The sequence below is a fragment of the Podarcis tiliguerta genome (assembly GCF_965153285.1).
Source record: "Podarcis tiliguerta genome assembly, chromosome: 2".
NCBI lineage: Eukaryota > Metazoa > Chordata > Lepidosauria > Squamata > Lacertidae > Podarcis > Podarcis tiliguerta.
Window position 1 is genome coordinate 47161866 of NC_139535.1, and position 14119 is coordinate 47175984.

Here is a 14119-nt window from a genome sequence, read left to right on the forward strand (position 1 = left end):
TTTCTTGTGCTTCATATTTTAGTTTCATACTTTGATCATTTGCAGGCGGGGATTTTGTTAGCTGTACACCCCAAGCTACGCTTTATACAGTATAAATGTAATTTAAAAAAAAAAAATGGTTAAGTAAGGAAGTACAAAGAAATCAACATAACGCATACAAACCATTCTTCAAAAGCAAAAGATGTGCTCAAAAGGGAGCTTGTGCTTACTAAACCACAGTGCTACTTTTTACTATTAAACTACATGCATGTATCTATTGTAGAGGGAGTACTCAGGATTACGTGTGCTTCAGATTTGGTGCCAAAGCTGGGCTCTCTTGGAATTTGAATGAAATTCCCTGGATGGGAATGTTATTCAATTTTGAAGAATTGGTTTTAAAAAGCTGTATTTTCAGAGGTTGAACCTATACAAACCTCTTGATTTAATAGACTGTTGCCTTTTCAGTTACAAGATTCTGCAGCAGCCTACCTCAATCTAGTGCCTTCAAAATGTTTTGAACTGGAACTCCCATCAGCTCCGGCCAGAATGACCATTTGGAAGGCACTAGGTTGGGGAAGGCTTGCCCTACAGTAACCAAAGAATTTAAACTAGGTATGAAGAGACTTTGCAAATAGAACAAATACTCAAGGCTCACCTTGCAATCTGCCAACTCTGCCAACTCTGCCGTTCTCTAATGTGGAGATAGCCAACATGGTGCTCCCCAGATTTTGCTGGATTACAGCTGCCATATTGGGGTTCAGAGGCAGTTAAACTGATGCTGTTGCTCAAGACTATGTAACTTGCGAGGTTTCAGTTACAACAATTTGCTGTCACATTTGGCTTTTATATGATTCAGTAGAATACGAAAAGGTCAAAATATAGCAGATCATTTTGTGGGACATTCCTTTCAAATTTATTGGTCCTTAGTTCTAGGCCAATGGGGTTCATCTTATTAGTGAGAATGTGGCAACTGTTTGGAGAGAATAAAAGGGCAGGCTAAGCGCCGTAAAAGGGTTAGTCTTTGATATATCTCTTCACCGTCTCCCAAACAACTTAAGCAGCAGCAGCAAGATTCCAGAGAGGGGATAGGAACTGAGAAATCACTGTTGCTATAGGCAACAGATGACGCAACAAACACCTTAAAGCTGAAATAACAGAAGGCAGAAGCTAAGAAGGATTCCAAGTGGGGAAGAAGAGTCCAGCAGCTGTCATTTTGAAGACCAGAAGTCAGCATGTCAGTGGTTGGCAGCTGACCTCTGGTAAAGACTTCAGTAAAGCTTATAAGGTAGCGAAGAAAACCTGATCAGAGAAAGAACTGAGGCAAAGCTAGATATAATTTCAGGAGAGATCATAAGCTGAATGTCAAAGGCTAGTCTGTAAGAAAAGTACACACCTGAGCAGAATACATGAATGTTCCAGTTAGGTATTGGCTTTTAAATATTAACTTGGGAGTTTAAATTTCAGGTTCATATTAAGCCCATGCAGGACTATGTATCTACTACCCCCGTATGTGTGAAATTATCTTGTACAACAGGAAGGAGATAAAAACAGGGCTTTACCCTTTCTTTTCCTATTCATTCACAGCTAAAAACAATTCTAGGTGAAGCAAATGTTTTTCTGTGGAACAATGAAGGCTTTTCACCTGCTTCCTGCAACAAAGCTGCCTGAAAACAATTACTAACTAAAGCAGAAGTGGAAAAACATATATCAAGAGTAAGAAAACTTTAGCAATTCAGTACAAAGAATTAAATGTAAGGTTGAGGGCATGTGTACATTACAAATTTATTAATACAGAATAAATCTATAATAAGCATTTTCTTCTCTTCATGCATTACATGTTCCTAAAACTTTGTGTATAGGAACTTCTGAAGTAAGAGGATAAGGAGTGCATTGAGGGTCTGGTGAAGGTCCACAGAATTCTGCATCTCCAACCACAGCCAGCTCAAGGCCGCTCACTGCCCAAGCTGTAGGGGTAAAAATGACTACACTGAATATATAAATAAGGAATGAAATGATAAAGAGAAAGGGTGTGTTAGGTTGTTACCAGGTGAACTAATTGCCTAGAGTAGCATTCGTATTAAAGGCAATGTCAGAACAGACTTCGTGAAAAGTCTGCAGGTTTTTAACAGCACAGCAGCTGACAAGATGATTGTGCCTTTCCTCAACCTGGTAAGCTTCTGTACATCTTCCACTGCATCAGTTTACTCCCAAGTTTACAAATTTCCTCACTCCAAATTCAACATCTGTTCCCTTTATTTCTTCCTTCTTTCCCCTTATTTTTAAAGATTCTTTCATTGGGAATTTTTGCAGCTAAATATGCAGACCTTGTTTCTCCCCATTCAAAATACCCTGTGGGGAGCTGGCGGAGCAGTTTGACTTCACCTTCCCGACCAAGCCATACTCCACTGCCTCTCGAGGCAGAAGGATGTCAACAATACTTTGGTGAATATGGAATGTTAAGCCAAACCATGGGAAACTCTGAATGCATAAGTATGTGAATACTCACAGTCAGAGGCGCTAACTACTGAAAAAGATTGTGGGGCCCCAACATGACACCCTGACACCACGTGCACAACATCACAAGGAGCCAGGGGGAAGAATCAAATGTGGTGGCCCCCATCGCCCCCCCCTCCTACTGCCATGCAAGGAAAGGACAAGGAAGTTGCCCCAGCCAGTGGTGGTGAGATGTCAGTCACCGAAGCAGGACCATGCCCTCTTCTGCCCTGGGAACAATGGGGGGCAGCCACCTCAAAAAACATTGGGGGTCCCAAAGTGCCTCAGCCCCTAGGAGTTGGCACCTATGCTCACAGTAAAAGCAGCAGGTGCTTCTCTGCTCACCAGTCCTCCTGCTGCTGCTATGCTACTCTGAGTGAAGTACTGTAGTGGTATGGCTTAATGTTAATCCCATTTTACTGTGATTGCTTGCGCATTCATATTTAGCCTTGGTTTGGCTTAGCGTTACGTGCAAACCAGGCCATCATCTGCTGGGTTTTAATTGTTACCTGGGTGCCAATTACATATATCCAATTGTATCTTTATTCTCCCACCACTTTCTCTCTTGATTATAATCTTTTCAATTTAACAACTACAACACAAAATCAACTTTTCTTTTATTGAAGTGCATCTGTCACTTACAGCATGTTGCTATGTGCACTTTGCACATAAAATCATAGAACGGAAGGGACCATGAGGATCATCTAGTTCAACCACTTGCAATACAGGAATCTTTTGCTCAATGTCGAGCTCACACCCACAACCCTGAAATTAAGAGTCTCATGCTCTGCCGACTGAGCTATCCCTCAGGAGTATAAATGATTTGTCTCATTTATACATATACAGTGGTACCTCGGGTTACATACGCTTCAGGTTACATATGCTTCAGGTTACAGACTCTGCTAACCCAGAAACAGTACCTTGGGTTAGGAACTTTGCTTCAGGATGAGAACAGAAATCGTGCTCCGGCGGTGCAGCGGCAGCGGGAGGCCCCATTAACTAAAGTGGTGGTTCAGGTTAAGAACAGATTCAGGTTAAGAACGGACCTCCGGAACGAATTAAGTTCTTAACCTGAGGTATCACTGTATACACAGTCACGACACTCTTATTTATGTAATAAAGGCTGCCTTTACAGCTCTCCACTGTTCACTTAAAAGTATCAATGCTAATTCTATGTTCAAGACACATTTGCTAGCAAGATTATTCAGCTGATGCTTATTCAAACAGAAAAAATTCATGCTAGATAGAAGTCCACTCCTGAACATTATTATTAGTTTTTAAAAAAAGAAAATGAATGACATATTAAAGGTTTCATACCTTCCTTTTGCATATGAAATGCTACATGTCTGTTGATGATGAACTAAACTTAGGGTAGCCAATATTGTGCTCTCCATAAGCAATATCTGCATAATTCTAATCTATCCAACATTTTAAAATTGAATTAAACCTGAAATGTTTTCCTTTAGAGAGAAGTGAACAAAGCTTAAAGATTTCCTTGAGTGTCAAGTAATATTTAGATGTATTTATGAGAAAACTGTAAATGTTGCAAAATATTTTCCCACAAAAGAAAACTCATCCTAAAACAAGGGAGGTGTCCAGTGCTGGTTATTGTGATTTCAAGATGAACTCATGCACAGTACAATTCTAAAGACCTGAGAGGAGGAGATAAAGGCGTTGGTATCTAAAGAATTTGACGTTTCCTCTCTTCAACTCACCGAAGCAGAAATGACTTCTTCAGCAACATGTGCTATAACATATGCTATAGAGCAGTCAGAATTGCAGAGTATGCTGCAGATGTGAGTCAGTACCTTAAAGGCTTCCAATTGCTTACAAGCCAAACAGCTTGTTTTGGCTCTCAACACTGTCTCCCCTTATGGGACCTACTTTGATCTTTTTAAGCTATTATACAAATGCAATTACATTCATTTTATGGGATCAACAGGGACTAGAGAAAGAGCACACTAATCCCAGTGTGAGTGATGGTGTGAGAAGCTACTTTTTGTAATATGAATCGAGGGCTGCAAATATCTTTAGCGCATTCCCAAAATGAGACTGTGCCGCAAAGCTGCAAAATGAATTCTCTCCATAAAGCATCTTAATACAGCCAGCAGATATATAGTACAAGTAAGATTCCTGGCCCCTTCTTTCATAAATGCCCTCAATTCTTTCTTAAATTTACTCCAAACTGTTACAAAAATAAGGAACCTAATGTTCAGAAAAATGTGCTCTTATGACTGTTAAATATATCTCTTGCCTAAGAGTTGAAATTATTAGTTTATTTATCTGAACGCAGCCCCCCAAAAGTCAGGCAACAGAAGATCATGAAGACAATGTGATTTATATGAGTGCACATTAGAAGGCATAGCTGTGGTTTATGCATAGTGCTCCTCATTGGAAGGCTAACAGCACAACATTCACCTTTTAATAATGCTGCATAATTGCCATTTTGAATAACTAAGGTTTTTAAAACAACTTTCTATTTTTTTTTTACTTACTACAACCACAATTTAATGCTTAAGGACATGGCACCCTGTTGCACAACTCCGAAGCCCAACAATGGCTGGAGGTCCACAGGTTCCTCCTCACTGCCACTCTTAAAGCAGGTATCACCAGCCTCTTCAGACCCAGAACCCTCTTTTCATCCAAACATATGTTTGGAGATCATATATTTACCATATACAGTATTTGCATGGTGGTAGTGCTCCTTTTGCAACCCACCTTTGATCAGGGTTTGAGCCGCTGCTGAAGACCAGCTGAAGACCAGAACTCTAAAGCAGTCAGGGATCATCTCCAGCCTACTCTTCAGCTCCAAGCAAAGAAGACGGACAAGGGAAACCTGTCTGTTGTGCTGCAATTTGAAGCTGCTGTCTAAAGAGCTGTGCCACCTGGAAGAAAAACCTCCTGCTGTCCTCTGAAGCCACATGGTAGCTGCTGCTTCTACCAACCAATTCAATCCACTAATGGGGTCTGAAGTAAAGGCAACTGAGCAGGAAAGATCTTGGGAGTAGTGGTGGGTGGCTCAATGCAAATATCAACCCAGTGTGCAGAAACCTGTGAATTATTATTGATGATGATGATGAATAATTGCTCACTTCCTAAGTCTGTGTCTCAAAGTAGTGAGGCCTTGAGTGGTTGTCCTTAATTTTAGGGTACCAAATAGAATAACAGGCAGCGATAATGGATGCTCTGTCTTGGATGGCACCATGATTCAAGACCCAATTTCTAAATTCATACCTTTTAAAGGATAAATATTGATATTTGGAAATATAAGCCCTAGGTTTATGTTGACACTTTTGTGCCCAATCTCCTATCCTTAGTTGCTCCAAATAGCAGAGCTAGGTGAGAATATGGTCCCTCAAAGGCATTTAGTCTATGCCAGTATCCAAGATAAGCTAGATAAATTCTGGATGCTATTGAGGGGATATCCAACTGAGCACTAAGATGAGCTGACTGAGTCCCAGGAGGAAGCCCCCCCCCCCAATAAATTAATTCTGTAGAACTTCTAGTTCAGATTTGACACCACTTCCCCAAATTTCAGCACCGTAAAGCATTTGTGCAATATTCTCTGACACATAGATTTTAAGGGCAGGATTTATTAGCTGTTCCTTCTAAACTGGAAAAACCTCTATAACTGCCCAGTAGAATAGGCAAGCTTGCATTATTAGTGTCAGCCGAATTAGGAGTTGAAAATGTTCTGGACTGGGTTAATAAGGATAAATTCCTGCTCCTCATGAAGGCTACCAGGGCCAATAACTCCTAAGCCCTTTACCCTAACTGGGGTTGATGGAGGGGGATTTCTAAGCCCAACAACTAAGAAGTGAATGAGGCAGTGAAGTGGTCCAAAGATGCCCAGCTGGGGGGAAGGGGAAGATAGGGGTGTATGTTGGGGGGGGGGAGAAGGTGCTTATCTTCTGTTTCCCCCTCTAATGCATGTCTGTAGGAGAACTGTAAATTATCATTATTATTATTTTGTTTTGTTTTGCTCCATGTCATGAGCTTTTTCAGGAAGAAATTGTGAATGTGTTGGATTTAAATACAGGGAGACAAGATTGTACTGTACAGCTGTAATGCAAGGCCTTGGGCTGGCAAATTCCTCAGTCCAAAGTAAACAGGCTACAAGAACAGCTCTGATCATCTCTTTCTTTACTTTGGCACCATTTAACTCACTTCCCTAAATATAGATCTTGTTTTGTGTAAATTGGCCAGTTCTTGCTACACTGTCCATTAAAAAGATATACTCTGCTGTTCAACTCCATATATGCGCATCTGATTCTAACCCCATCTCAGCTACACACAACTATTTAGTTAAATGGTTTTTTATCATTTTCATCTCTTGCTTAGGAAGAACTAAAAGTGCAGAATTCATTTATCTAGGCAAGCTAACCATTTACAAAACAAGCCAAGGAAACAGTTTCAAAATTAACCAATTTTTAAAGAAAGACACTGTTTTTAGGAATTTTAGGAAATGCAAAACACCATTTTAAAAAGTGGATTTAAACACACACACACAACTATAATAACAAGAAACATAGAAATAAATGCAAAATGTGTATATTCTGTTTTAGTTTACCAACAGTCAACAGTCATCAGTCAACTCCAGCTTAGGCAAAGGCCTGCTGTAAATACCAGGGGTAGCCAACACAGTGCCCCACCTCCCGTTAATTTTTAAACTACAACTTCCATCATCCTTGACCATTGGCTATGCTAGACAAATCAAAATATTTTTGCCTGGGGACAAGAAAACATCAGATTTTGTGACAGGCAAACCTATACAGAATGTACTTGCAGTGTTTCTCTTGGTATTAAATCCCACTGAGTAAACCCAAATATTGTGCTGTGAGATCCATAAACAATTTTGTTGCGCTTGCTTTGTAAAGGTTTTTATAGCACGTTCTGCCTTGTTCAAATTAAGATCTGGTCTTCACTTCTACCCAATAACCCTCCTTTCCATTTTTTTCAAATGTCAACATAATCATTCACTACCATTTTGGCTAGTTGACATTTCTGGCTTCAATTTTACATCACCTAAACTGTTTAGAAACAGCCAAGCTTGCAAAGCAGGCAGCTTTAACTGAGATTGCCTATTTTCAGTTTCCTGATTCTGAAACCTGTCTGGGCCACTCTGTCTGGGATACCTGCCCTCTTGGGAGTCCCTGTTTAAATGTTAATTTGCTTTGTTATTGGGCACAGATGAAGTTACTTAACTCTGGAGTATGTTGTTGTATATGATTAGTCCCATTTTAATTGGTATGGGCTTGGAAACCTGGTGTTGTAATCTTTTTACAAAGGTGGACCTTCTCAGTAGAGACCTAAATTTTGAAGCCACAACAGTGCTAAAAGACAAAAAAGGCAGATTCATTCTTTCCTAAAGGGGTACTAGATGGCCAAACTAAACTGACAATTGGCTCCATATATGCCCCAAACACAAAACAATTAGAGTTCATCCAAAAAAACATTTAACAAACTCCTCTCCTTCTCTGAAAGGAAAGCAATCCTAAGAGGTTAAAGGTAAAGGTAAAAGTACCCCTGACCATTAGGTCCAGTCGCGGACGACTCTCGGGTTGCGTGCTCATCTTGCTCTATAGGCCGAGGGAGCCGGCATTTGTCCGCAGACAGCTTCCGGGTCATGTGGCAGCATGACTAAGCTGCTTCTGGCAAACCAGAGCAGCGCACGGAAAAGCCGTTTACCTTCCCGCCAGAGTGGTACCTATTTATCTACTTGCACTTGATGTGCTTTTGAACTGCTAGGTGGGCAGGAGCTGGGACCGAACAATGGGAGCTCACCCCATCGCAGGGATCCGAACTACCAACCTTCTGATCGGCAAGCCCAAGAGGCTCAGTGGTTTAGACCACAGCGCCACCCGCGTCCCACAACCTAAATACGAGAGGCACCTCCCTAAAATACATCCATCCTACAATCCCATGGGCTGCCTTCCTCAGAAGGAAACCTCTGACAATTAGAGACTCCTACAAACTACTGAAAGTGCTAAGAAACAGAAGCTGTATTTGGTGCGAGCAATTGAAGTTTAGAAGTAAAAAAGAATACATAGTATTAATAGCATGAGGATGAAGAAAGTTTAGCTGTACTCGCCAGCCGTTACAGAGTACACAAACTGGTCTCCTGAGATTCCACAGTGGCAACATTTTACTTTTAACCAGAGATTTAAAGAGACATTTAATTTTGTCTTTGGCATCGCAGCTAGTTGAAATATATTTTTAGGACACAGTCATCAACTGCTGAAGCTGTACAACCTCCATTTATTTTAACATGGATTTTGAATTCATCTCACAGAAATTAATGGTTGTTCCAAATTAGCAAATCTCAAGAATATGTTGATACAAATATAAATATTCTTGCAAGAGGCATCTATCTTCACAAAACATAACAATAAAGTATTTTTTTTAAATTAAGCCTTTGGAAGAAAAGCAAAATAATCAATTTTGCAACGAGAATCCCTATGCACTAACATCTGCATCTGTAAGATCTGTTTACCATGACTGCATTTATTCCAAAGTCAGTGTTAGGTGTATGGTTTTAAAACCTCAATAATTTGAGGCTGTTGTTTGGTTTATTCTAATTTCCCCCCACTAAGACTTCCTAACAGCTTGCAGGTGCAGTTATAAAGGCTTGTCCTTGGCTTGTCCAAGAACATCAAGCGATATTAGGGAACATCTTCCTGATATTTTGGGTGTTAACCAGCGAACAATTTTAAACAAAAATCCTGGAAGGACGGATGGCCAGATGGCTAATTAGGTGACAAGCAGTGGGAGCTCAGCTGAACAATTACAGGAAAATCAACAGTTGTCATTATGATAAAGGACGGCTTCAGAGTTCGTTATTGAAGTCATATTCCCAAAGGCTGTGTAGGGGGGAATTTACTTCTTCTGAACATAGTGCTTTAATATTGCTGTGTCTGTTTTGGCCTGAAGCTACATATTAGAAATGATAAAAGAAGTTCTTTCATACAGTTTTAAAATCAGAGTGGTTGCACTGCCAGTATCAACATGACAAAATGCTTTTGGCTACAAAGAGAGAAAGCTCTGTAAGTAGTACCAGACAAGTGTGAACAGAAACTTTTCTAGCCAATCAAAGCACAAGCCTTATCTCATCTCTCACGGTTTTCTACCTTTTTATATTTCAGACAGATTTAGTAACTGTTGCTTTGGCAGTAATTACAGAACAAGTTCAGCACAATTATTCTATCGTCAGAAGATGGGAGTTTTGTTTTCAGGGCCTTTCCTTTGGTCAGTTCTGTGCCAATGTAACCAGGGCGCTTGCTGCGTAGTCTACGGAAGGAAGCTACGCAGCAAGGGAACTCCGTAAATAATGTTTCCTTCAGATGGGAAAAGGTAACTTTTTGCTATACTGTGGATAAAAAACATTGTTCTCTATTTTCCTGTTGAAACTTGAAAATAAGGGCTGAGTATTAGGGGTAACAATTTTTTGCTGTAACAAAAAGGTAGACAATGAGCTGCATGGGCTATCCTAGGACCTCTCTGAACATTCTGGCTGCACTATTTGCTTTCTCAGGTAAAAGAGGTTGGATAGGATCAGGGTGAGCAAGTTGTTCAAGCAGTAAATCCAAATACAGTATTTGCAAAGATTAGTTGCAGCTCTGCTACTTTTATGAAGATTGGAGCCTACAACTGGTAGGCATACTGCATTTATTGCACAATATTCTTATTATGAGGACGCGGGTGGCGCTGTGGGTTAAAGCCTCAGTGCCTAGGGCTTGCCGATCGAAAGGTCGGCGGTTCGAATCCCCGCGGCGGGGTGCGCTCCCGCTGTTCGGTCCCAGCGCCTGCCAACCTAGCAGTTCGAAAGCACCCCTGGGTGCAAGTAGATAAATAGGGACCGCTTACTAGCGGGAAGGTAAACGGCGTTTCCGTGTGCGGCTCTGGCTCGCCAGAGCAGCGATGTCACGCTGGCCACGTGACCCAGAAGTGTCTTCGGACAGCGCTGGCCCTTGGCCTCTTTGAGTGAGATGGGCGCACAACCCTAGAGTCTGTCAAGACTGGCCCGTACAGGCAGGGGTACCTTTACCTTTTTATTCTTATTATGAAATTAGTGCACACAACTGAATCAGAATCATTATAATTCTGAAGAATTACACACACACACACACACACACACACACACATTATTAGTCTCACTATTTCCCACCCTTCGGCAAATTTTTAATGCTTAGTTTTCAAATTTTATACCTGCACTTATTCAGGTTAATCAACCCCTCTCTGCCCCATTGCCACAATGTAAAATCAAATAATAATAATAATAATAATAATAATAATAATAATAATAATTTATTATTTATACCCCGCCCATCTGGCTGGGTTTCCCCAGCCACTCTAGGCAGCTTCCAGCAGAATATTAAAATACAATGATTCATCCAGTATTTAAAGCTTCCCTAAACAGGGCTGCCTTCAGATGTCTTCTAGAAGTCTGATAGTTATTTATTTCTTTGACATCTGGTGGGAGGGTGCTCCACAGGGTGCCACTACAGAGAATGCCTTCTGCCTGGTTCCCTGTAACTTCGCTTCTCACAGTGAGGGAACCGCCAGAAGGCCCTTGGTGCTGGACCTCAGTGTCTAGGCAGAACGATGGGGGTGGAGATGCTGTTTCGAGTATACTGGGCCGAGGCCATTTAGGGATTTAAAGGTCAACACCAACACTTTGAATTGTGCTCAGAAACGTACTGGGAGCCAATGTAGGTCTTTCAGGACCAGTGTTATGTGGTCTCGGCAGCCACTCCCAGTCACCAGTCTAGCTGCCGCGTTCTGGATTAGCTGTGGTTTCCGGGTCACCTTCAAAGGTAGCCTCACCTACAGCGCATTGCAGTAGTCCAAGTGGAAGATAACCAGAGCATGTACCACTCTGGCAAGACAGTCTGTGGGCAGGTAGGGTCTCAGCCTGCGTACCAGATGGAGCTGGTAGACAGCTGCCCTGGACACATAATTGACTTCTGTCTTGTCAGGAATCAACCTCAATCTGTTAGCTGCCATCCATCCTCCAACCGCCTCCAGGCCCACAGGACATTCACCGCCTTCACTGGTTCTGATTTAAAAGAGAGGTAGAGCTGGGTATCATCTGCATACTGATGAACACCCAGCCCAAACCCCCTGATCTCCTCTCCCAGCGGCTGCATGTAGATGTTGAAAAGCATGGGGGAGAGGACAGAACCCTGAGGCACCCCACAAGTGAGAGCCCAGGGGTCACTCACCCCCCAACACCACTTTCTGAACACTGCCCAGGAGGAAGGAGCAGAACCACTTTATAACAGTGCCGTCAGCTCCCAGCTCCTCTAGATGGTCCAGAAGGATCTTATGGTCGATGGTATCACAGGCCGCTGAGAGATCCAGCAAAACTAGGAACCAGCTTTCACCTTTGTCCCTAATTCGCCGGAGAGCATCAACCAGCCTGAGCAAGGCAGTTTCAGTCCAAATGGTTCCAAATGGATCCAAATGGTTTGCATCCTCCAGGCATGCTTGTTCAGCAACCACCTGCTCAATCACCTTGCCCAAGAATGGAAGATTTGAAACTGAGCGATAGTTGGCTATATTGGCTGGGTCTAAAGATTATTATTTTTTAAGAAGCGGTTTAATAACAACCTCTTTCAGCAGGTCTGGGAAGGCTCCCTCACAGAAAGAAGCATTCACCACCCCGCGAAGCCCATCGCGAAGCCCTTCCCGGCTTGCTTTTATTAGGCAGGATGGGCAAGGATCAAAGAGACAGGTGGTCGATTTCACTCGTCCAAGCAGCCTGTCCACATCCTCGGAGGTAACAGATTGGAAGTGATTCCACGCAAATTCCCCAGCCATGGTGTAATCCTGGGTTATTTCAATAAACCTTTTTGTAAATCGGGGTAGTCAATTTGCTGAACTACGTCCTCCTCCCACACCAGCCTGCTTGCCCAGTAAGGTTGATTGGGACAAGAAGTAAGGCCTTTCTTAGCAGCTGCACCAGTTTTATGGAACATCTTGCCCCGTGAGATTCAGAGAGCTCCATCTTCAACTCTCAGACTTTTTCAATTCCTCAAGGCTTTTAATTTGTCAGGCTGAGTTTGTGGAGAACGGTGTTTTATCTGATGTGCCTGCTCTTTTAGGTTTGATAATACTGTTGTTAAAGTTTTAATTTGGGGTTGTTATTGTGTGATGTTTATCTCACCAATAGAATTTTACATTGTGATTTCAATTGATGGAAGTCAGCCTGGTGTACTACATGCATATTATATAAAAATAGAAGCTTTTTTTTTTTTTTTGAGGGGGGAAGGATGGGGAAGGATTAACTCTGCTCTGCCAATCCAATTTCCACCCCCATATGAGAATTTTTTCATTCAAAAAAAGGGGGGGATCCTTTGTTAGGAAATTCAGAGTTGAGAAGTTTCATCTCAAACTAAACATTTTAAAATCTAGCCCATCAATGTAATGAAAAGGATGAAAAAAACAAAACCACAAACTACCATTATTACAATCTTCAATTTAAATAATTCTATTTTACATAGTTGAGTACCACCACCACATGTACAATTTTATCCCAACAACACTACTTAACAGCAACTGATTTATAAAAACAGACCTCATAAAGGAGGTTTGTTAGTGACAAGACCATGCCATTTATTCTAGTTTTCATATATTCCTTTGCTCTGGCAGATGTTTTGTTGGGTGTGGGTCACCCTGCAGTTTTTAATATTCTTTAAAGTCTTGTTTCAACATGTTTATGGAGAATTAAAGCTGTACTTTCCTTATAATCTCTCTCTCTCTCTGTGATCTCAATGAATGAATGATGTGTGACTTAATTTGCCAAGCTTTTGATTTCCATCATCTTGGATGAGATCATACCTTTCTGAACATAACACTTATTTCCAAGTTTACAGGTGAAAAAACTACCAGCCAGTATTGAAATATTCTCATATGTGATAAAATCCTACCTTTTGAAATTCATTTTCCTTTACAAATTGTTTCACCTCAATCACATACTGATACATCCCCTAGAATGCAGTTAGTTCTACAACTTCATTATGGACTTTTTTTAAAAGTAAAAAGTTATGAAGATGATGATTTTATGCTCCAGCTTTCTATAAAACTACACTAGATGCCTACAACGCTGAACAGTCTAGAAGGCAGCATGTCAAAAAAGGAAACAATGTGAATAGGATTTGATAATGCAAGTTACTTATGGCATCTCATAGACTCAGAATTGTACAATTGGAAGGTCAACCCCCTGCAATATTTTCTGGACTGAAAAAAGCTGCACCCATTTTGAGTACCAGTGATTGCAATGCCTACTTCCTGTTCAATATCATTGAATTCCAGTACAAGCAATTAAAATGGTGCATGGGAACCAGATTACAGGCAACCACCGTTTTGCGTGCACTCAAAGGCCGTGCGACCATATATGCACAGGTTGTTTTCAGACCTGGAAGAAAATGTAACGGGTTTATTTACGCAATGACCCAGAATACAGCCCCCACGCAAATCAGGAGGTGCCTGTATACTTTTTTTAAAAAACAAACTACCGTATTTTTTCATGTATAAAACGCCCCCTGTTTTTTTGAACCCAAAATTAAGAAAATGAAATCCTAAAATAGAAGTGAAAATCTGGATGATTGGCGGCGGCAAGTTGTTGATCTTTTTGGGGGCGTCTTAT

At 41.3% G+C, this 14119-nt stretch overlaps 1 protein-coding gene and 1 long non-coding RNA gene across 5 annotated transcripts in view; one reads left to right on the forward strand and one right to left on the reverse strand.

Moving 5' to 3' along the window:
- ATG7 (autophagy related 7) overlaps positions 1–14119 on the reverse strand; it is a 148593-nt gene that overhangs the window by 61075 nt on the left and 73399 nt on the right. The window lies entirely within an intron of this gene.
- On the forward strand, positions 608–1792 carry LOC310672293. The gene is made up of 2 exons (XR_014508498.1): positions 608–1238; positions 1564–1792. It is a non-coding gene; the product is annotated as an uncharacterized lncRNA (long non-coding RNA).